Source organism: Coregonus clupeaformis, chromosome 7 (assembly GCF_020615455.1).
Source record: "Coregonus clupeaformis isolate EN_2021a chromosome 7, ASM2061545v1, whole genome shotgun sequence".
NCBI classification, from domain to species: domain Eukaryota; kingdom Metazoa; phylum Chordata; class Actinopteri; order Salmoniformes; family Salmonidae; genus Coregonus; species Coregonus clupeaformis.
This window is the reverse complement of record NC_059198.1, coordinates 36,718,784-36,744,150: the sequence shown is the minus strand read 5'-3', so window position 1 is coordinate 36,744,150 and position 25,367 is coordinate 36,718,784. Positions and strand designations below refer to the sequence as shown.

The following is a 25,367-nucleotide window of genomic DNA, read 5'->3' as shown; positions in this document are numbered from 1 at the left end:
TATGGAGGAGTGGGCCAAAATCCCTGCTGCAGTGTGTGCAAACCTGGTCAAGACCTACAGGAAACGTATGATCTCTGTAATTGCAAACAAAGGTTTCTGTACCAAATATTACGTTCTGCTTTTCTGATGTATCAAATACTTATGTCATGCAATAAAATGCAAATTAATTACTTTAAAATCATACAATGTGATTTTCGGGATTTTTGTTTTAGATTCCGTCTCTCACAGTTGAAGTGTACCTATGATAAAAATTACAGACCTCAACATGCTTTGTAAGTAGGAAAACCTGCAAAATCGGCAGTGTATCAAATACTTGTTCTCCCCACTGTACATACATTTTACAAATACATGGTTATTTTATATAAAGCAGTCACATAACAATAATACATTACCGAACATAAACTCTTTAATCCCACCCCTCAGCCACTCTCAGCCCATCCCACCTATAACCATATACCACCCTCTTTTGGTTTCCATGTGCCATATATTTTTCAATTGTGCTGTGATGTTTTACATACATTTTGAACCTTTCTAATCGTATACTATCCACAAATTGTGAGCTAAAAATGACAAACTTTCCTACGAGTATTATTATATTATTTATTGACTGACTATGGCTTTCCAAAACACACAACACTGCTATTTGTAAGGTTAATTTTAAATGAATGTTGTGATTATTTAACCATTCCTGAACCTGTGACCAGAAACAAGCTACAAAGAGGCAATACCAGAATAAATGATCTAGTGATTCTGTCTCTTCGCAGCAAAATCTACAGAGCTGAGATTGTTGTATGCCACACATATATATAGCATTCTGTTGGTGGCAAGAATTTTGTATAATATTTTAAATTGAAAAACTCGAAGTGTTGAATCAAGTGTTGTTTTTTGTAACAGTTCATAAACCATGTGCATGGAATTTATTTTGCAACCTGTATGGGGCAGCTGTCAACATTTTTTGTCCTCAAATGAAACTGGTATATTTTTCTATTTATGCCAATTCCTTTCAGCCAATTTGTATCTTTAATATATGGCAGGCAAACAAGTTCCCTACCTTCTCCCTTTTCCACTTGCCTCCTCAATTTTTGTGGTAATGCTGCAATCAGTTGGTTGTAAGTTTGGATTAAGCAGACATTCCCATATATTTTCGATAGCTGCATATGTGACATATCTCCACAGTTTCTATACATAGTATCATTAATAAATATAATAACTAAAAAAAATCTCCATAAATAGCATTTATTTATTGATCAGTATATTTGAGTTTAACCATAACATTTGTTGTAATATTTGTTCTATCTTTTCGGGAAGATTAAACTGAAATTGTAACCAGCTTTGTATGGCTTGTTTAAGAAAGGGCGATACTTTAAACAACATTTCGTTTTCAATTAATCGGAAATGAGAAGTTGTATCCTGTATAAAGGCAAAAAGGCAATTTTTTAACAATGGATGAGCCTTTCTTGATAATCTACTGGAGAACCATTTTGGGTTTAAGTATAACTTATGTATGAGTTTTAACATTAAGCTTTAATATTTAATAATTTTAGTCCCCCAAACTCATATTCCTTAAATAAATAGGCACGTTTAATTTTGTCTGGCTTGGCATTCCAAATAAAATGAAATATTTTTTGCTCATATGATTTTAAAAACGAATCGTCTGGAGTAGGCAGTGCCATTAGTAAGTAAGTGAACTGATTTTTCCATAAATAGACAAATATTTACCTCTCCATGGTTGCAGAATCGTATCTATTTTTGCAAACTTTCTATTGAAATTGATTGTGGTAAGTTCATTTATATTTTTTGAGATGTGAATACCAAGTATGTCTACTTCACCATCCACCCATTTTATTGGTAAACTACAAGGTAGTGTAAACACTGTGTCTTTAAACGATCCAATACGTAATATGGTACTTGTCATAATTATGTTTTAGTCCGGAGAGGCTAGAAAAGTGATCTTCAATGAGACTGTGCAGGGATCCACATTGCAGACTTAAGAAAAAACTTGAGTCACACATTGACACTTTTGTTTTTATTCCCTGGATGTCTAACCCCTTGATGTTCTTGTTGGATTACATTTGAATAGCTAGCATTTCAATGGCCATAATAAATAGATATGGAGACAACAGACAGCCTTGTTTTAATCCTCTTCTTTCTGATAAGTAACCATTATTTACTATTTTACATCTGGAGTTGCTGTAACGTCATCCTTGGCTCTGGCATCTTCCCCAATATTTGGAACCAAGGACTGATCACCCCAATCCACAAAAGTGGAGACAAATTTGACCCCAATAACTACCGTGGGATATGCGTCAACAGCAACCTTGGGAAAATCCTCTGCATTATCATTAACAGCAGACTCGTACATTTCCTCAGTGAAACCAATGTACTGAGCAAATGCCAAATTGGCTTTTTACCAAATTACCATACGACAGACCACATATTCACCCTGCACACCCTAATTGACAAACAAACAAACAAAGACAAAGGCAAAGTCTTCTCATGCTTTCTTGATTTCAAAAAAGCTTTTCACTCAATTTGGAATGAGGGTCTGCCTCACCCTACTAGAATCTGAAGTCAAATGTCTACTGTTTGCTGATGATCTGGTGCTTCTGTCCTCAACCAAGGAGGGCCTACAGCAGCACCTACAGTAGATCTTCTGCACAGATTCTGTCAGACCTGGGCCCTGACCTTAATTCTCAGTAAGAAAAAAGGTCCAGTTGCCAGGCCCACAAATACAAATTCCATCTAGACACCGTTGCCATAGAGCACACAAAAAACTATACATACCTCAGCCTAAACATCAGCGCCACAGGTAACTTCCACAAAGCTGTGAACGAGGCAAGAAGGGCAAGAAGGGCCTTCTATGCCATCAAACGGAACATAAAATTTGACATACCTATTAGGATCTGGCTAAAAATACTGGAATCAGTTATAGAACCCATTGCCCTTCATGGTTGTGAGGTCTGGGGTCCGCTCACCAACCAATCATTCACAAAATGGGACAAACACCAAATTGAGAATCTGCATGCAGAATTCGGCAAAAATATCCTCTGTGTACAGCGTAAAACACCAAATAATGCAGAGCAGAGCAGAATTAGGCCGATACTCGCTAATGATCAAAATCCAGAAAAGAGCTGTTAAATTCTACAACCACCTAAAGGAAGAGATTCCCAAACCTTCCATAATAAAGCCATCACCTACAGAGAGATGAACTTGAAGAAGAGTCCCCTAAGCAAGCTGGTCCTGGGGCTCTGTTCACAAACACAAACAGACCCCACAGAGCCCCAGGACAGCAACACAATTAGACCCAACCAAATCATGAGAAAACAAAAAGATAATTACTTGACACATTGGAAAGAATTAAGAAAAAACCAGAGCAAACTAGAATGCTATATGGCCCTAAACAGAGAGTATACAGTAGCAGAATACCTGACCCTAGTGACTGACCCAAAGCTTTGACTATGTACAGACTCAGTGAGTATAGCCTTGCTATTGAGAAAGGTCACCGTAGGCAGACCTGGCTCTCAAGAGAAGACAGGCTATGTGCACACTGCCCACAAAATGAGGTGGAAACTGAGCTGCACTTCCTAACCTACTGCCAAATGTATGACCATATTAGAGACACATATTTCCCTCAGATTACACAGACCCACAAAGAATTTGAGAACAAATCCAATTTTGATCAACTACCATATATATCTACTGGGTGAAATACCAAAGTGTGCCATCACAGCAGCAAGATTTGTGACCTGTTGCCACAAGAAAAGGGCAACCAGTGAAGAACAAACACCATTGTAAATACAACCCATATTTATGTTTATTTATTTTCCCTTTTGTACTTTAACTATTTGCACATCGCTACACCACTGTATATAGACATAATATGACATTTGGAAATGTCTATATTCTTTTGGAACTTCTGTGTGTAATGTTTACTGTTAATATTTATTGTCTATTTCACCGTTTTTTATCCATTTCACTTGCTTTGGCAATGTAAACATATGTTTCCCATGCCAATAAAGCCCCTTGAATTTAATTGTATCTAATTGAGAGAGAGAGAGAGAGAGAGAGAGAGAGCGAGTGAGACAGAGAGACAGCGAGAGAGAGCGAGAGAGAGACAGAGACAGAGACTAAGACAGAGAGAGAGAGAGACAGAGAGAGAGAGAGAGAGAAAGGATCACACACAACATTAACTTTGTTTCATAGTGTCACGATCGTTTACGGACGAGAAGGACCAAGGCGCAGCGTGATAGGCATTCATATTTATTTCACGAATAAACACACGACAAAACAACAAACAAAACGTGAAGTCCAAGGTAACAAACAAACATACCTTACATGGAACAAGATCCCACACCCCACTAGTGCCAACAGGCTACCTAAGTATGGTCCCCAATCAGAGACAACGAGCTACAGCTGCCTCTGATTGGGAACCACCCTGGCCAAGATAGATCTAAACGATCTAGAAACTAACATAGACAAACCCAACACAGAATATACAATAATGAAGGAACCCAGTCCCCCTTCTCGCACCAATCAAGTGGTGCGTGTCGCCAGTCCGGTCCGGCCCGTTCCTGCTCCCCGCACCAAGCCAGTGGTGTGCGTCGTCAGCCCAGTCCGGCCCGTTCCTGCTCCCCGCACCAGGCCAGTGGTGCGCGTCGTCAGCCCAGTCCAGCTCGTTCCTGCTCCCCGCACCAGGCCAGTGGTGCGCGTCATCAGCCAGGTCCGGCCCGTTCCTGCTCCCCGCACCAAGCCAGTGGTGCGTGTGTCCAGTCCGGCACGGCCCGTGCTGCTCCACTCCGGAGCAAGAGCAATCCGCTCCACCGGGGTCCAGTCCAGCCCCGGTCAGCGGCTCCACTCCGGAGCCAGAGCAGTCCGCTCCACCGGTGCCTGATCCAGCTCCAGTCAGCGGTTCCAGTCCAGACCCAGACATCAGCCCCTCTCCAGGTTCGGGGTCTCCCACACCAGGGTCCAGACAGGGCTTGGTACTTTGTGGGAGGAAGGAGAGGGGAAGCAGCACACCGAGGTCCAGACCAGACCAGGGGTGCAACGGGGAGGTGGAGAGTAAGTGGTGGTCACACCCGGAGCCGGATCCGCCGCCGAGGCGGAATGCCCACCCGGCCCCTACCCTGTTATGTTTAGTTGGCGCGGTCGGAGTCCGCACCTTTGGGGGGGTACTGTCACGCCCTGACTCTAGGGACTTGTATTTGTTGAGTCAGGGTGTGTATTTTCTGTGTTGGGTTTGTCTATGTTAGTTTCTAGATCGTTTAGATCTATGTTGGCCAGGGTGGTTCCCAATCAGAGGCAGCTGTAGCTCGTTGTCTCTGATTGGGGGCAATACTTAGGTAGCTTGTTGGCACTAGTGGGGTGTGGGATCTTGTTCCGTGTGAGGTATGTTATTTGTCTACCTTGGACTTCACGTTTCGTTTGTTGTTTTGTCGTGTGTTCAGTACGTAAATAAATATGAATGCATATCATGAACGATCGTGACACATAGGGATGCAGGTCTCCTCCTGAGGCGGAGAAGCTATTTTTAGTGACACCAGCATGGCAGTGTGGTGCATCAGGAAAAAGGCCCCCAGGTGGACAGGATATGGTTCCTCTGAAGGAGCCCGTCCTTCGCTCAGCACTTACTATTATAACACTTTCCAATCAAAACAGGTGTGGGAAGCTTCTGTGGTGGGGTAAAACACTCCGAAGTCAACCATCTCAAGGGTAAACCCAGTCTGGGGAAAACCCAGTCTTGTCCTCTCAGTGCCATGGTCAAATATAGCCATGCCTGGGAAGTGGGAACCAGTCTCTGTTGAAACCTGAGGTTGTCCTTCCGGACTCTCTAACCCAGCTGAGGACCTCAGGGTGGCTGGTACAGTAAACACGTCTGAAAACAGAGACGCATGAGAAACAAACAGGCTATCTTTAAATTTTTAATTCTACATTATCGTCTGGCTTGTTTCAGACTATTACACTGTAGAACAAGGAGAATGACGCATTACGGGAATCTATTTTTATTCAACTATCAGCATTTATCTTCTTTCTTTTAAAATTCACTGAGAGTTTAACTGCATTTCACAGAAACCTACGGGATAGATTTACCAATGGAAAACCATTTTCAGCCCTGAAATATGAATGACACCGGCCTCTCTTGGAGAGCAGATGTGGTATTGACTTTCTGAATCAAATCAAATCACATTTTATTTGTCACATGCTTTGTACACAACAGGTGTAGACTAACAGTGAAATGCTGACTTATGGGCCCTTCACAACAATGAAGAGAGAGAAAATAGAGAAATAACAGAAAAGTAAAACACGTAATAATAAAAGTAATTATAAATACACTTGGCTATAACTTGGCTATATACACGGGGTACAGTACCGAGTCGATGTGCAGGGGTACGAGGTAATTGAGGTAGATATGTACATATAGGTAGGGGTAAAGTGACTAGGCAACAGGATAGATAATAAACAGTAGCAGCAGCGTATGTGATGAGTCAAAAGAGGGTCAATGCAGATAGTCCGGGTAGCTATTTGGTTAACTATTTAACTAACTATTTAGCAGTCTTATGGCTTGGTGGTAGAAGCTGTTCAGGGTCCCGTTGGTTCCAGACTTGGTGCATCGGTACCGCTTGCCATGTGGTAGCAGACAGAACAGTCTATGACTTGGGTGGCTTCCAGGCGGTGAAGCAGCCAGTCAAGATGCTCTCAATGGTGCAGCTGTAGAACATTTTGAGGATCTGAGGGCCCATGCCAAATCTTTTCAGCCTCCTGAAGGGGAAAAGGCATTGTCGTGCCCTCTTCACGACTGTGTTGGTGTGTGTGGACCATGATATATCCTTAGTGATGTGGACACCGAGGAACTTGAAGCTCTCGACCCGCTCCACTACAGCCCGTCGATGTGGATGGGGGTGTGTTCGGCCCTCTGTTTCCTGTAGTCCACAATCAGCTCCTTTGTCTTGCTGACGTTGAGGGAGAGGTTGTTGTCCTGGCACCACACTACCAGGTCTCTTTTATTTTTATAAATTTTTGATTTTATTTCACCTTCATTTAACCAGGTAAGCCAGTTGAGAACAAGTTCTCATTTACAACTGCGACCTGGCCAAGATAAAGCAAAGCAGTGCGATAAAAACAACAACACAGAGTTACATATGGGGTAAAACAAAACATAAAGTCAAAAATACAACAGAAAATATATATACAGTGTGTGCGAATGTAGTAAGTTATGGAGGTAAGGCAATAAATAGGCCATAGTGCAAAATAGTTACAATTTCGTATTAACACTGGAATGATAGATGTGCAAAAGATGACCTCCTCCCAGTAGTGATTTCTACATGCTTTGTCTCTCCCAGAATCACAGCCAGGTGAAGTCACCCCTCTATATACTGAGCTAAAGTAGGTAATGGTTAAGGTTAGGATAGCAAGGGCAAACTGATCCTAGATCTGTGCCTAAGGGCAAATAGTAGAGACAGAGCCAGTCACAAAGGGGATTAGACACGTTTGATGAGGTCCTTTCTGATGGGGTCTGATCTGTGTGTGATTGCTTATGTCTGGAGGGCTTTGTTGCAATGGAAAAGTAGGGATGTTGATGATAGCATCAGAGTCATGCTTGGTTCTTCTGTTGGATTTGGATCAAATGTTTGGATAAGGGTTGGATGGTGTTTTTAGCATAGTATACACAAAACAGGAGAGAATATCTCTTTCTTTATCTCCCTCCCTCCCTCCCTCCCTCCCTCCCTCCCTCCCTCCCTCCCTCCCTCCCTCCCTCCCTCCATCCCTCCCTCCCCTCCTGTGTGTGTGTGTGTGTGTGTGTGTGTGTGTCTGTGTGTAAGAATATAAACAATTTATCCAGCAGTTGTCAGGAAAAATGCAGAATCCTTAAACAACCCTGTTGAGTCCCAAGCACACAGGTCCAGGACAGAACAGAGAGGAAAGTCAGCTTTTGAACGTACCTCCATCCAAATCTCAGGAGGTTTTAACTAGACTATGAAACCAGAATACGTAAGAATAGGAATACTTGACTAGAATACAGTATTCACATATGAAGTGGGTGAAACAGTATGTAAACATTATTAAAGTGACCAGTGTTCAATGACTCTATGTCCATAGGGCAGCAGTCTCTAAGGATGCAGGGTAGAGTACCGGGTGGTAGCCGGCTAGTAACAGTGAATAAGGTTCAGGGCAGGGTACGGGGCGGGCCGGCTAGTGGTGACTGTATAACAGTCTGTTGGTCTGGAGATTTACGGTTTTTTTCAGTCTCTCAGTCCCAGCTTTGATGCACCTGTACTGTCTCCACCTTCTAGATAGTAGCGGGGTGAACAGGCCGTGGCTCGGGTGGCTGAGGTCCTCGATGAACTTCTTGACCTTCCTGTGACATCGGGTGCTGTAGATGTCCTGGAGGGCAGGCAGTGTGCCCCCGAAGATGCATTGGGCTGACCGCACCGCCCTCCGGAGAGCCGTGCGGTTGCGGACGGTGCAATTACCATACCAGGCGGTGATACAGCCCGACAGGGTGCTCTCAATGGTGCATCTGTAGAAGTTTGTGAGGGTCTTAGGGGCCAAGCTGAATTTCTTCAGCCTCCTGTCGGTGTGGATGGGGGCGTGCTCTCTCTGCTGTCTCCTGAAGTCCACGATCAGCTCCTTCATTTTGTTGACGTTGAGGGAAAGGTTATTTTCCTGGCACCACGCCGTCATGGCCCTCACCTCCTCCCTGTAGGCTGTCTCGTCGTCATTGGTAATCAGGCCTACCACTGTTGTGTCTTCAGCAAACTTTATGATTGAGTCATGGGTGAACAGGGAGTACAGGAGCGGGCTGAGCCCATGTTGGGGATCACCCCTCCACACAAAGTGAGTAACTTTAAACCTGCGCTCAAACAACAGACTACAGGAACATTCAACTCCAAATAACTATCTATGGTGAACGCAGCTCCCTAATGTAAACATCCAGTCAGTGAGAGATGCGTTCCACACTGAGCTGTGGAATTCCACTGTTAAAATATCCCATGCCCAAATGCCTTCTGATTGAGCAGTTCTTTCAGGGCAGAATAAAAAGCATGTGTTATTCAGAGCCAATAATTCAGACCACGCATCCTGCCTGTGGTTCACCTTTAGGACTGAGACACGCACACGCACACGCATGCATACACACCGCAGACACACACACACACCGCAGACACACACACACACACACACACCGCAGACACACACACACACACCCACACACTGCAGACACACACATGTAACCCTCTCACCAGGCTCGAATTTGACTCTCACAATATTACCTTATTTAGAATATCTGAACAGCATGGGATATTAGGTGAGAAGGACATCTCCAATAAGAATCCCTATTGTAAACTTGCTAGGGTGAATGACAAATAGGGTATTAACTTCAGATAGAATGATTATAGACTTGGTTATTATTATAAGGATATGCTTTCCAATGCATTAAATGAAACTGAAACAGTAAATGACTACACCAATACAACAGACATAAGGTTCAAGATCTATATTAATCAAATGTTCAATGTATACACATCAAAAGAAATAAAAAATAATAAACCCCAATGATTTTTCCACAACCCATGTCCAAATTATTTGCAAGCTTGCTTAAACCCTGGGCGCGCGTTGGAGCTCATAAAAAAATGACATACATAAAGTCCCGAAGTCCACCCCACATTTGTAGTTACTCACTACTTGTAGATAATGCCTCAGCAAAATATAGTAGTTCCGTGCAGGTGTCCTCACAAGATCCACAGCGAACACAGCTATCAATGCAGCCAGTACTCGGTAGCAGCAACAGACATCCGTTGGAAACCCGAACTCGTTGATCGTCACAAGCAATTCTCTCCAAGTCTTGCACGATGCTAGGCTAACCTCTAGGATGTCGAATGTCTCCACAATGCGACGGCAGCTTCAGTCTCCACTAGGTCTTTCTTAACGAAATAATAAACACTCTCTTATAGAAATAAAATCAGGATTTCCCTTTAAAAAAACTCTGTAGGTATGGTTTTGTTTTCTCTTTATCGTTTCCTTTGGTCGTTTTTCCTTCACCAACCCCACTAACGTCTCTCCTCTCCCTCCTTTCAACCTTTTCCCTCTCTTTTCTTTCCCAGCAACCAGTCCACTCTCCCATTGGCCACAACTTAAGAAGTTACCCCATTTGTCAAAACTTTAACGAGATACGTGGGACATTTTTACTTAAAAGTAAACCAACCTATCACTTGTAAAAAAAAATTGTAACATTGCTTCAAAAGAAATGCATTAATGACATTACAAATCAGGAGCTATTCGATCACCTTTTAAATCTAATACCAATGAATTATAACAAATAAACTCTATACTTGATTTTAGCAAGGTATTACACACACAAATTAACAGAAACAATCACAACAGCCTCCAGATCAACAGCACCAGGAGGAGGTTGTCGGGTGAGGTCGTCGGGTAAGCTTGGCTTTATACATAGTTTGGGCTTTGTCGAGTAAGGCTAAAACTATGTATTTAGATTGTAGTTAGGTATTGTAGGTAGGTATCGTGGGTTGTTGTATGTAATTATTGTAGGTTAGTATTGTATTCGGCTGAGCCCGGTGAAGCACGAAGCTAGCTAGCTAACCCACTACCTGGACTAGCTGGCGAGTAGCTACTGGCAACTATTAGCAACGGTATAGTTGTTTCACGCCTGAGAGTGCCTGTAATTACGCCAGCTGGCTGCCTACAATAATTACATACAATAATTGCCTACCATTCAGCTGTTTTCTAACCTCATTGTCTGAACTGTTAACGTTAGGTAGTAAGTGGCTACTGTGCTTGAAATTTAGCTAGCTTGTTGCTACCTGGATAGCTACTAGTAAACAATAGCTGGAACGACCTAGCGAACAGACGCGAACTGACTGAGTCAATTCAGTGGCTAGCTTTGCACTTGGCTAGCTAACAGTAGCTGCTAGGGGTAAGTCATAACGTACATTTGTGTTTTGTTTTTACATATTGGTAGCCAGAGTCGTTCAAGGAATTCGGGACATGGGTGACTAGTTAACGTTAGCTTGGCTCTCTCTGTGTGTTCGTGCCGTGAAAGGAGGGGTTTCTTCTTTGTCTGAAAGCAATGGCTAGCTAGTATGCTAACTATTCTAGCTAACTAACTGGCTGAATAAGTTGACGACGGACTCGCTCAAGCTGTCGGGACTAACCCACAACGTTAGACGTGGACACGAACGATCTGCTTGCGTGTTGACACACTGGTGGTTTGTTGTGGCCGAGTATTGGTGCTAAACCGTGTTGTTGGAGTCCGGCATGCTAGCTGGCTGTGGCGTCTTATGACTAGGTGCCCTGGACGATTTTCACGGAATAATACTGTACCTAGTTAGCTAGCTGAATAAACTAAGTTAGTCTATTCCTAGAAAAAATTGAACCGCTGTAGTTTACAACAATTATAGTTTCTGAGGTGGAAGTTGGGAGAGTTATATTTGGGAGTTGTGGTGAGGGAGGCCCCGCTCTCTCCTTTCCCAGATGTTTAGTTCATTTAATTCCGATCTCCTTTGGATTTTTGTAGCCATTTTCTGCAGCCTGTCAACTATGCCTCTGTCTATCCCTGTTCTCTCCTCTCCGCACAGGCTATACAAATGCCTCACACCGTGTGGCTGCTGCCTCTCTAACCTGGTGGTCCCTGCACGCACCACCCACATGGAGTTCCAGGTCTCAGGCAGCCTCTGGAACTGCCATTCTGCTGCCAACAAGGCAGAGTTCATCTCAGCATATGCTACCCTCCAGTCCCTCGATTACTTGGCGCTGACGGAAACATGGATTACCACTGAAAACACTGCTACTCCTACTGCTCTCTCCTCGTCTGACCATGTGTTCTCGCATACCCCGAGAGCATCTGGTCAGCGGGGTGGTGGCACAGGAATCCTCATCTCTCCCAAGTGGACATTCTCTATTTTATCTGTCTATCTCCTCATTTGAATTCCATGCTGTCACAGTCACTAGCCCATTTAAGCTTAATATCCTTGTCATTTATCGCCGTCCAGGTTACCTTGGAGAGTTCATCAATGAGCTTGACGCCTTGATAAGTTCCTTTCCTGAGGATGGCTCATCCCTCACAGTTCTGGGGACTTCAACCTCCCTACGTCTACATTTGACTAATTTCTCTCTGCCTCCTTCTTTCCACTCCTCTCCTCTTTTGACCTCACCCTCTCACCGTCCCCCCCTACTCACAAGGCAGGCAATACGCTTGACCTCATCTTTACTAGATGCTGTTCTTCTACTAATCTCACAGCAACTCCCCTCCATGTCTCCGACCACTACTTTGTATCCTTTTCTCTCTCGCTCTCCTCCAACACTACTCACTCTGCCCCTACTCAGATGGTAATGCGCCGTCGCAACCTTCGCTCTCTCTCTTCCGCTACTCTCTCCTCTTCCATCCTATCATCTCTTCCCTCTGCTCAATCCATCTCCCTCCAATCTCCTGATTCTGCCTCCTCAACCCTCCTCTCCTCCCTTTCTGCATCCTTTGACTCTCTATGTCCCCTATCCTCCCGGCCGGCTCGGTCCTCCCCTCCAGCTCCGTGGCTTGATGACTCAATGCGAGCTCACAGAACAGGGCTCCGGGCAGCCGAGCGGAAATGGAGGAAAACTAGACTCCCTGCGGACCTGGCATCTTTTCACTCCCTCCTCTCTACATTTTCTTCATCTGTTTCTGCTGCTAAGGCCACTTTCTACCACTCTAAATTCCAAGCATCTGCCTCTAACCCTAGGAAGCTCTTTGCCACCTTCTCCTCCCTGCTGAATCCCCCCCCCCCCTCCTCCCTCTCTGTGGATGACTTCGTCAATCATTTTGAAAAGAAGGTTGACGACATCCGATCCTCGTTTGTTAAGTCAAATGACACTGCTGGTCCTGCTCACACTGCCCTACCCTATGCTTTGACTTCTTTCTCCCCTCTCTCTCCAGATAAAATCTTGCGACTTGTGACGGCCGGCCGCCCAACAACCTGCCCGCTTGACCCTATCCCCTCCTCTCTTCTCCAGACCATCTCCGGTGACCTTCTCCCTTACCTCACTTCGCTGATCAACTCATCCTTGACCGCTGGCTATGTCTCTTCCGTCTTCAAGAGAGCGAGAGTTGCACCCCTTCTCAAAAAACCAACTCTCGATCCCTCTGATATCAACAACTACAGACCAGTATCCCTTCTTTCTTTTCTCTCCAAAACTATTGAGCATGCCGTCTTTAGCCAACTCTCTTGCTATCTCTCTCAGAATTACCTTCTTGATCCAAACCAGTCAGGTTTCAAGACTGGTCATTCAACTGAGACTGCTCTTCTCTGTGTCACGGAGGCTCTCCGCACTGCTAAAGCTAACTCTCTCTCCTCTGCTCTTGTCCTTCTAGACCTGTCTGCTGCCTTTGATACTGTGAACCATCAGATCCTCCTCTCCACCCTCTCCGAGCTGGGCATCTCCGGCGTGGCTCACTCTTGGATTGCGTCCTACCTGACCGGTCGCTCCTACCAAGTGGCGTGGCGAGAAGCTGTCTCCGCACCACGTGCTCTCACCACTGGTGTCCCCCAGGGCTCAGTTCTAGGCCCTCTCCTATTCTCGCTATACACCAAGTCACTTGGCTCTGTCATGTCCTCACATGGCCTCTCCTATACATTTACATTTTAGTCATTTAGCAGACGCTCTTATCCAGAGCGACTTACAGTTAGTGAATACATCTTTTTTTATACTGGCCCCCCGTGGGAATCGAACCCACAACCCTGGCGTTGCAAACGCCATGCTCTATCAACTGAGCTACATCCCTGCCGGCCATTCCCTCCCCTACCCTGGACGATGCTGGGCCAATTGTGCACCGCCCATGAGTCTCCCGGTCGCGGCCGGCTGCGACAGAGCCTGGATTCGAACCAGGATCTCTAGTGGCACAGTTAGCACTGCGATGCAGTGCCTTAGACCACTGTGCCACCCTATCATTGCTACGCAGACGACACACAACTAATCTTCTCCTTTCCCCCTTCTGATAACCAGGTGGCGAATCACATCTCTGCATGTCTGGCAGACATATCAGTGTGGATGACGGATCACCACCTCAAGCTGAACCTTGGCAAGACGGAGCTGCTCTTCCTCCCGGGGAAGGACTGCCCGTTCCATGATCTCGCCATCACGGTTGACAACTCCGTTGTGTCCTCCTCCCAGAGTGCGAAGAGCCTTGGTGTGACCCTGGACAACACCCTGTCGTTCTCCGCTAACATCAAGGCGGTGACCCGATCCTGTAGGTTCATGCTCTACAACATTCGGAGAGTACGACCCTGCCTTACACAGGAAGCGGCACAGGTCCTAATCCAGGCACTTGTCATCTCCCGTCTGGATTACTGCAACTCGCTGTTGGCTGGGCTCCCTGCCTGTGCCATTTAACCCCTACAACTCATCCAGAATGCTGCAGCCCGTCTGGTGTTCAACCTTCCCAAGTTCTCTCACGTCACCCCGCTCCTCCGCACACTCCACTGGCTTTCAGTTGAAGCTCGCATCTGCTACAAGACCATGGTACTTGCCTACGGAGCTGTGAGGGGAACGGCACCTCCGTACCTTCAGGCTCTGATCAGTTCCTACACCCAAACGAGGGCATTGCGTTCATCCACCTCTGGCCTGCTGGCTCCCCTACCTCTGCGGAAGCATAGTTCCCGCTCAGCCCAATCAAAACTGTTCGCTGCTCTGGCACCCCAATGGTGGAACAAGCTCCCTCACGACGCCAGGACAGCGGAGTCACTCACCACCTTCCGGAGACATTTGAAACCCCACTTCTTTAAGGAATACCTGGGATAGGATAAAGTAATCCTTCTACCCCCCCTTACCCCAACCCACCCCCTCCCAAAAAAACATTAAAAACATAAAATAAAATAAAAAACATTGTAAAGTGGTTATCCCACTGGCTATAAGGTGAATGCACCAATTTGTAAGTCGCTCTGGATAAGAGCGTCTGCTAAATGACCTAAATGTAAATGTAAATGTAAATTTATATAACCCAGTTATAACCCAGTCCTGGTATAGAACTATTGTGCATGTGTGTTCATACTGTGAGGGTGACTGTTACCTACGGCCACCTTCTTAATTGAATGAAGTTACTCACCTGTAAATGTACTAATTGGTTTGCAGTAAGTGAGTGATTGGTCGGTATATACTGGGAATTGGTTTGCAGTAAGTGAGTGATTGGTCGGTATATACTGGGAATTGGTTTGCAGTAAGTGAGTGATTGGTCGGTATATACTGGGAATTGGTTTGCAGTAAGTGAGTGATTGGTCGGTATATACTGGGAATTGGTTTGCAGTAAGTGAGTGATTGGTCGGTATTTACTGGGAATTGTGAATGAATGTGAAGGAGTCTACAGAAATGGGTATATATTGAATTGAAATGTCAGTGCAATCATAATCCATTTAGTTTGTTTAGCAGTCAAGTCCATCTTTATTTTACTCCTCATTCACAAACACCACCTGACTCTATCCCTCCTGAGAAAAGTACAAACACCCCCTGACTCTATCCCTCCTGAGAAAAGTACAAACACCCCCTGACTCTATCCCTCCTGAGAAAAGTACAAACACCCCCTGACTCTATCCCTCCAGAGAAAAGTACAAACACCCCCTGACTCTATCCCTCCAGAGAAAAGTACAAACACCCCCTGACTCTATCCCTCCAGAGAAAAGTACAAACACCCCCTGACTCTATCCCTCCTGAGAAAAGTACAAACACCCCCTGACTCTATCCCTCCTGAGAAAAGTACAAACACCCCCTGACTCTATCCCTCCAGAGAAAAGTACAAACACCCCCTGACTCTATCCCTCCAGAGAAAAGTACAAACACCCCCTGACTCTATCCCTCCAGAGAAAAGTACAAACACCCCCTGACTCTATCCCTCCTGAGAAAAGTACAAACACCCCCTGACTCTATCCCTCCAGAGAAAAGTACAAACACCCCCTGACTTTATCCCTCCTGAGAAAAGTACAAACACCCCCTGACTCTATCCCTCCTGAGAAAAGTACAAACACCCCCTGACTCTATCCCTCCAGAGAAAAGTACAAACACCCCCTGACTCTATCCCTCCTGAGAAAAGTGGGGGGAAGAGGGGGCAGAGGGGAGCCCCAAAACAATGACATAGCACGACTCACGACACCTCAGGTGAAACCTCTGAAATGGAACACTGGTACCCAATCAATCAACATGCATCTTTACTACTCCTTTCTCTGTCTGTCACGCCTTCTCTTTCCCTCTAAAACTATTCCATTCCACCTATTTTGCATAAACTGGTCCCTTATCCACTTGCCAGAACAGAATATAACAGAATCTCAGTATTTCACTCAATATCTTCCATATATTCACAGACATGCTGATTTTCTTCAACTAGCACTTGTGGCCGTATAATTATCATCAACAGACCTTGACTTGAATGAACCACCTGTCGTGCCTTCCATATGACAACAATAGGCATTTACAGTGTACAGACGAATACCAAACAAAACAAACAAGTTCACACAACATGTTATTCAGCCAGGATCACAACAATAGAAGCACTCAGAAAACAACAACAGGCTGACAACATGTTATTCAGCCAGGATCAAAACAATAGAAGCACTCAGAAAACAACAAGAGGCTGACAACATTTTATTCAGCCTGGATCAAAACAATAGAAGCACTCAGAAAACAACAAGAGGCTGACAACATGTTATTCAGCCAGGATCAAAACAATAGAAGCACTCAGAAAACAACAAGAGGCTGACAACATGTTATTCAGCCAGGATCACAACAATAGAAGCACTCAGAAAACAACAAGAGGCTGACAACATGTTATTCAGCCAGGATCACAACAATAGAAGCACTCAGAAAACAACAAGAGGCTGACAACATGTTATTCAGCCAGGATCACAACAATAGAAGCACTCAGAAAACAACAAGAGGCTGACAACATGTTATTCAGCCAGGATCAAAACAATAGAAGCACTCAGAAAACAACAAGAGGCTGACAACATGTTATTCAGCCAGGATCACAACAATAGAAGCACTCAGAAAACAACAAGAGGCTGACAACATGTTATTCAGCCAGGATCAAAACAATAGAAGCACTCAGAAAACAACAAGAGGCTGACAACATGTTATTCAGCCAGGATCACAACAATAGAAGCACTCAGAAAACAACAAGAGGCTGACAACATGTTATTCAGCCAGGATCACAACAATAGAAGCACTCAGAAAACAACAAGAGGCAGAGGACATGTTGCATCCTTCTCCAGTAACTATGGTAACCCCTGACCAGCCACTCCAACAATGCTGGCCTTTAAACAAGGAGCGATGGATGGTGAAGTTTCATTTTGTCAACATTTCCATTTCCCCATTGTATCCCACGGAAACCGCAATCACCTCCCCGAACCCCGGGGGTAGTCATGGGAACATGCCCATCTCGATAAAGGGATAAATAAACGAGGGTGATGAACAGAGGAAAGGTGAAACATAATCATGCCTCTTATTTCTACAGAACTTTTCTGTGACAAATACAATTGGAAGTATAGTGCTTTAACAGGTCAGGTTATGCCAGCCGGGCGGCTCTTTGATACTCCACTGTGTCAGTGTGTACTGGTAATCAGCCTACAGAAGGACTTTTACTCTAACCAGAGGAGGCTACTGGACAGGTAAGAGAGGAGGTGGTGACTAAGTGGACCTATATCTAAACTAAAAGGGGGACATGATAGAACAGAGCACCAGAGGGTTGCAGGGACAGGGAGGATGTACGTGTTTTTTATTTGGGATATAATGTTTGCTGCGACCAGCATTAAATCAATGCCTGGGAGAATGAACATAGGATTAAAACCCCATGTAAAAAAAACAATGACTACAAACTCATCTATTATGTTATTGGGAGGGTTTTCATGATTACAAACTCATCTGTTATGTTATTGGGAGGGTTTTCATGATTACAAACTCATCTGTTATGTTATTGGGAGGGTTTTCATGATTACAAACTCATCTGTTATGTTATTGGGAGGGTTTTCATGATTACAAACTCATCTGTTATGTTATTGGGAGGGTTTTCATGATTACAAACTCATCTATTATGTTATTGGGAGGGTTTTCATGATTACAAACTCATCTATTTTGTTATTGGGAGGGTTTTCGTGATTACAAACTCATCTATTTTGTTATTGGGAGGGTTTTCATGATTACAAACTCATCTATTATGTTATTGGGAGGGTTTTCATGATTACAAACGCATCTATTATTTTATTGGGAGGGTTTTCTATGTAAGGCCAGTTTATTTTAGTGGTCCTTTCTGGCCCGTGTCAGTTGAATTAGTAACTAAAGTATTTTTAAGAGCACTGAGGAACAGAGGGTAATGTCCGTTTAGGTCACATGCGCATGACAATGTCACTTTTAATCCTAAACAGCATTCGCCCTGCTCCCAATCCCAAGTCCCTTCCCCAAAAAGATGCCCAATCACAAAGCGGGTCAACAATGGCGCTGTCGCTCAATCGGTCTCACTTTAATTCCGGAATTCTCCAAACAGTGACTAATTGCTTTGTTTGTGCTGGCGTTCCGTGTCAGTGAGCAGGCAAATTCCCAGCACAGAGCAAATATCAATCACACCAGCTAATCATATGTTGCTATTCACACCAAACGTCTGGAGAGAGAGGGAGCGGGATAGAGAGAGAGAGAGAGAGAGAGAGAGAGAGAGAGAGAGAGAGAGAGAGAGAGAGAGAGAGAGAGAGAGAGAGAGAGAGAGAGAGAGAGATAGGCTATCTCAGCTGCTCTGTACTTCTCTGTAAGTACAGTTCATACTTTAGTGGTTATCTTTGTTATTGTGCTTGGGAGTATAAAAGGAAGGAGGAGGGAGAATGGAGGAGGGGTGTTTTTGAGCATGTATTGTGTTTTCTCTTTCTAGTGAGTTTTCCATTTTTCAAACTCAGCTGTAATATAAACCCGGTAACTTTGCCGAGAGGCATCCCATCAGATCAATTTTCCCCAACCCATTATCTTCCTCCGTCTCCCTCCTCCGTCTCCCTCCTCCATTGTATCTCTCCCTCTACCTCTCTCTCACTTTCTCTCGTGTTTTCAGGGATTTTAACGGGCCGAGCCGAGCAGGCCTTTCTGAGGGGTGAACTCTGGGAACTCTGCCAAAACTCTCAGAGTAATTCAGCCATCTGGATGGGGTCACTGTTAGTCACAGGTCGCACAGTATGAGACAGCATTGTGCGCACAGCAGAAAAGGCTCTGAGATTACAGTAGGCCTATTGCCGTGTTCATCACTTCCTTGTAATATTTGAAACAGCCATCATTATGTCAAAGTACAGTAGAAATGTCACAAAGACCTGTATTGTTGAGTTGCGATACAAAGATATATTTCTGAGGTTATTTCTACAGCCGCATTCACATTCATGAGGTTCTGAGGGTGTCTGAATGCTCTCAGCAGTAAAATACAGCGGATACCTAATCCTCCCACACCACCAAATATGATGGAAAGAGACATTCAGGATTCATCAGAATTCACATGTAGGGATGGAGGCCAATAAGGATCCGATGCTGGGAGCTAGACAGTTAGGTTTCTGAGGTGCTGTGAACTCACACGGTCACACACTGAACAGGTCATACACACTGTTACATCAACCCCTTTAAACGGCCCACCATTGGGATGCATTTTATAGACTCACCTAGTATATGGATGAATCAGTATATGGATGAATCAGTATATGGATGAATCAGTATATGGATGAATCAGTATATGGATGAATCAGTATATGGATGAATCAGTATATGGATGAATCAGTATATGGATGAATCAGAACTCACATGTAGTCATGGAGGCCAATTAGGAGCCGATGCAGGGAGCTAGACATTGGGTTTCTGAGGTTTCACACACTGTTACCTCAAAGCCTTTAAATGGCCCACCGTTGGGATGCATCTGATAAACCAGAGGTCTAAATCAGTCCCTGATTACAGGGGGGAAGAATGAAACAATGCAGTGGAACTGGCTTCGAGGTCCAGAGTTGAGTCCGAGGGTTATAGACTAAAGCCCGCTTCAAAAGACAATGTGTTGGTGTGCACAATGAAACTGTTCATTATATCTCCTTGTCTTTGTTTTCTTATGAAGCCTCCAATTTGGCAATACAGGCCTCCTGTAAGCGATCCCAGTCTCAATATGAATGTCCTTCATACTAACTCCCGAGTGGTGCAGTGGTCTAAGGCACTGCATTGCAGTGCTAGCTGTGCCATTAGAGATCCTGGTTCGAATCCAGGCTCTGTCGTAGCCGACCGCGACCGGAAGACCCATGGGGCGGCGCACAATTGGTCCAGCGTCGTCCAGGGTATGGGAGGGAATGGCCGTCAGGGATGTAGCTCAGTTGGTAGAGCATGGCGTTTGTAACGCCAGGGTTGTGGGTTCGACTCCCACGGGGGGCCAGTATGAAAAATTAAAAAAATAATGTATGCACTCACTAACTGTAAGTCGCTCTGGATAAGAGCATCTGCTAAATGACGTAAATGTAACTAAAGGTTAGTATAACATAATGGGCTTACAAAACAGAATATGTGGTGTTGAATTAGAATGGATGGCAATGTAGTGTACTGTTACTGAGGAGTCCCAAGGCAAAATGTGCCCACGCAGCAAAAGTGCCAATCCTGATGCATTCCAAGTCAACAGACGGGATATGGAAGAAATTCAAGACCTGCTGTATGTCATCAAAATAACAGTCAAGTCGTCAACAACAAAAAAACTGATATCCAGGGTTCCATAACAAAACACAACCTTACATCCACCTCCTTCTGTTCAATTTGGAAACCTTGTCCAACAGGATAGTAACACTAGTCAGAAATTCTATAGGATTAGTGATTTTTCCAATAGAATCCTATAGGATTCCAATACAAGAATCCAATTGAAAAATACTATCAGATTTTGGAACCAGTCCTATTGGACTCTTATGGGATTCTATCCTATATGATTATATCTTATAGGATCCTATAGGATTCCAATACAAGAATCCAAATGAAAAATCCTATAAGATTTTGGAACCAGTCCTAAAATCCTATAGGATAGGTTCCAAAATCTGATAGGATTGTCTATTGGATTCTAATATGATTATTTTATTGGATTTTTTTTTAAAACTAGGACATAGCTTCTTACCGAAGTCAATTACAATAATTCACACGAAATCCAACCATATTTCCCTCCAAATATGTTGTAAACTAATAATGAGTTACTGTGCTTCAAGGAAAGCTTAATTACTTGACTGTTGTTTTGAACACCTGTAATGGGACTATAGATAGAGAAAAGAGGTAAAGGGTAAAGAGGAAGAAGACTGACAGTGTAATCATAGTACGGGACCAGTAGGCCTACCTCTGTAATTACACAGAACAAAACACACCGTGGGAAACTAGCTATCACTACCAGTGGACATTTTATTATTAACATTAAATATTTAAATCGCAATGTATCTACCTACATAGCGCAGAGGCGAGAAATGTTATGAAGCGCGTGTGAGAGGAGGGAATAATCACAGCGTTAGCACCACCAAGCGGTACTAAAATCAGATAAGCACGGCAAACTTCTACACCGGGGACATTCTTATTATTATGTGAATAATATCATAAGGCCAATATTATTGTTATTATTAGATGGTGATGGTCTTTTATTTATGTATTTATTGTAGGCATATGAATATATAAATTGTGCACAACGATAGAACAGAGCAGGTGGAAACGTTTAATCTTTCTCCAGTAATAAATTCCAGAGATTGCAGTATTTAGACTGCAAGACTGCACATTAACCAGTTCAGCATGTCCAGTGAAAGGTCTATTTCGGAAAGAAGAAAAGATTGGCATGGTAATGCAATTCAAGTGCCAAGATTTGTAAACCACTCACCAAGCGAAGTCTCCAACTACTCCCGTTCATCTAGCAAGAGCGAAGCTGCGATTCTCAACCTGTCTGAAGAAGAAGGTGAGCGTTGTTGTGGCTCGTGGAAAGAAAACGCGAAATAAAGGTAAAGATAAGAGTAATCCCAGTTTGCGTTCTCATATCCAAAAAGTCCAGTAACTCAGTGTCAGTCTCTGACTGCTGCGCAGATTTCTCAGGTCTCTCTCTCTATGCTGTCTCTCTAGGGTCGAATGTTTTTTCTGTCCCCGTGCCTCCTCGCGCAGCGCACTATTTGTAAGTGGACACTGCACCGCACTGCCCCGCTCCGCTCCAGCTCACAGACGATAGCCTCGGCCACTGAGACAAGGGACCAAGACGCAAGCCAAGCGACGCGTGAAAACTTTGTTATAACTGTAGCACGATGATCTGGCAGAGCTTTGCACAGCGCGCGGCTACGTTAGTTGCTGCGTGCAAGACAAGCGCTCTCTGATAGACACAGGGTTCGCAGGATTTTAAAAAATAACTGAAGGAAGAGTGCGCCCCTACCTTGCTTTTTATTTTTACAAGATCAGCTTTAAAACCATACATCTCCGTTTCGTTTCACTTTCATGACATACAGACAGTTGTTTGCATCATCTCTTGTTTTGTTACTATTTTTTTTTGCATTAATATCTTTATTTTATACATCCTTTGACAGGTGGCCATTTACATTCACTTGGCATACGAAGTTGGCAGACAGACATTTCATCATGTTTATAAAAAAAAAAACATAGGCTGTCATATCGTTCTGTAAGTATTTTCTCGAGATGAAGTCAAAAGCCTTCTTTTGGTCAAGAGCCACTATGTAAAAGCCATGTTCTTCTTTGTTTGTTTTGCTCATGATCTCTGTCTCCATTCATTATCATTATCATTTTAGTCATTTAGCAGATCCAGAGCTACTTACAGTTAGTGCATTCATCTTAAGATAGCTAGGTGGGACGACCACATACAGTACCTTCGGAAAGTATTCAGACCCCTTTACCTTTTCCACATTTTGTTAAGTTACAGCCTTATTCAAAAATGGTTAAGTATTTTTTTAAATCAGCAATCTACACACAATAACCCATAATGACAAAGCGAAAACAAATGTATTATTAATAAAAAAAACAGAAATACCTTATTTACATAAGTATTCAAAGCCTTTGCTATTATACTCGAAATTGAGCTCAGGTGTATCCTGTTTCCATTGATTATACTTGATGTTGAAGGAATTGTCCGTAGAGCTCCGAGAGAGGATTGTGTCGAGGCACAGATCTGGGGAAGGGTACCAAAATATTTCTGCAGCATTGAAGGTCCCCAAGAACACAGTGGCCTCCATCATTCCTAAATGGAAGAAGTTTGGAACCACCAAGACTCTTCCTAGAGCTGGCCGCCTGGCCAAACTGAGATGGGCCTTAGTCAGGGAGGTGACCAAGAACCAGATGGTCACTCTGACAGAGCTCTAGAGTTCCTCTGTGGAGATGGGAGAACCTTCCAGAAGGACAACCATCTCCGCAGCACTCCACCAATCAGGCCTTTATGTTAGAGTGGCCAGACGGAAGCCACTCCTCAGTAAAAGGCACATGAGAGCCTGCTTGGAGTTTGCCAAAAGGCACCTAAAGACTATCAGACCATGAGAAACAAGATTATTTGCTCTGATGAAACCAATATTGAACTCTTTGGCCTGAATGCCAAGCGTCACGTCTGGAGGAAACCTGGCACGATCCCTACGGTAAAGCATGGTGTTGGCAGCATCATGCTGTGGGGATGTTTTTCAGCTGCAGGGACTGGGAGACTAGTCTTGATCGAGCAAAGATGAATGGAGCATCCGGAGCGCTTCAGAGCGCTCCGGACCTCAGACTGGGGTGAAGGTTCACCTTCTAATAGGACAATGATCCTAAGCACACAGCCAAGACAATGCAGGAGTGGCTTCGGGACAAGTCTCTGAATGTCTTTGAGTGGCCCAGCCAGAGCCCGGACTTGAACCTGATCGAACATCTCTGCAGAGACCTGAAAATAGCTGTGCAGAAAGGCTCTCCATCTAACATGACAGAGCTTGAGAGGATCAGCAGACAATAATGGGAGAAACTCCCCAAATACAGGTGTGCCAAGCTTGTAGCGTCATACCGAAGAAGACTCGATGCTGTAATTGCTGCCAAAGGTGCTTCAACAAAGTACTGAGTAAAGTTAAAGAGTTTTATTTTATTAGCAAACATTTTGAAAAACCAGTTTTTGCTTTGGCATTATGGGGTACTGTGTGTAGATTGATGAGGAAAAAACACAATTTAATCAATTTTAGAATAAGGCTGTAACGTTGCAAAATATGGAAAAAGTCAAGGGGTCTGAATACTTTCTGAAGGCACTGTTTTTCAGTCATAGTAAGTCATTTTTTCCCTCAATGAAGTGCTGTGGGATTATTTAAGATACTCTTTGAAGAGGTAGGGTTTCAGATGTTTTCGGAAGACGGGCAGGTTGCTGTCCTAGCTTCAGGGGGAAGCTGGTTCCACCATTGGGGTGCCAGGACAGAGAAGCACTTTGACTGGGTTGAACGGGAGCTGCCCTCCAATAGGGTTGGGAGGGCCGAGAGACCAGAGGTGGCAGAACGGAGTGCTCGGGTTGGGCTGTAGGGTTTGAGCATTCATTCACACAGTGGATTAATTGGCCATGATTCTAGCGTCTCCGCTGCTGGAAGAAGTGGGTGGCAGGCAGAGAGGCGCACAGCTGTCCTGTAGGTAGCCTACGTACTGTAGCCAGACACAGCTGTCCTGTAGGTAGCCTACGTACTGTAGCCGGACACAGCTGTCCTGTAGGTAGCCTACGTACTGTAGCCGGACACAATGGAGAAACATTGACCCATGAGATCCCAATGTTTCTTGTTGACTATGCTAACATTTATTATTTCACATCTAGTCTTTTTTTTTTACCATGTCAAGTCCAAGTGGGAGACATGTCGTGTGCCAAGTAGACTTGAGTGAAACACCAGTTCTGTGAATAACAGCTCCTACTTTTGACAGATATTGTTTGGGTGAAAACAGCACCATGTTTAAAAAAGGCCTTTCAGAGAAACAGCAACCTCCTTGTGAATAGGAAATATCAATATAAATCCAAAATAAATTAATTTCAAGTCATTTCAACTCTGTCAAAAGTAATTGCAACTCGTAAACATTTGGTCCATTTCAAATGTTTACGCACATCCACACCTTGCCAATTGCATGTAGCAAAGACTATGCCCATATCAACTGTCAAAATTCATATACATGTTCATGCCTTGACCATGACATCTTCAATTCAATAGCATACTTGTCATTTTTATCCCTGCTGCCAAATGAACATGTCGGTCAAGCTGTTCACAGACACAGCCTATTTATGACAGTCATCCGGTGTTGACACTTGACAGAAAGGCGACGTCTGCTGCTTTGACAGATGCATTTAGTTAAGTCAACAATAGACTGTTAAATAGACCTCTGCCTCTTCCTGTACTGGCTTGGCTGAACACAGC

At 44.1% G+C, this 25,367-nt stretch overlaps 1 protein-coding gene across 2 annotated transcripts in view; it reads right to left on the bottom strand.

Annotated features, from left to right (window-relative positions):
• LOC121569346 (semaphorin-5A) overlaps positions 1 to 22,325 on the bottom strand; it is a 269,684-nt gene extending 247,359 nt beyond the window's left edge. The window contains exon 1 of one of the 2 annotated variants that reach the window (XR_006001351.2): positions 21,860 to 22,325. The gene's annotated coding sequence lies outside the window, so the exon portion shown is untranslated. The remainder of the gene's footprint in view (positions 1 to 21,859) is intronic. The other variant, XM_041880229.2, reaches the window with a different exon arrangement.
• Positions 22,326 to 25,367: the final 3,042 nt, after the last annotated feature.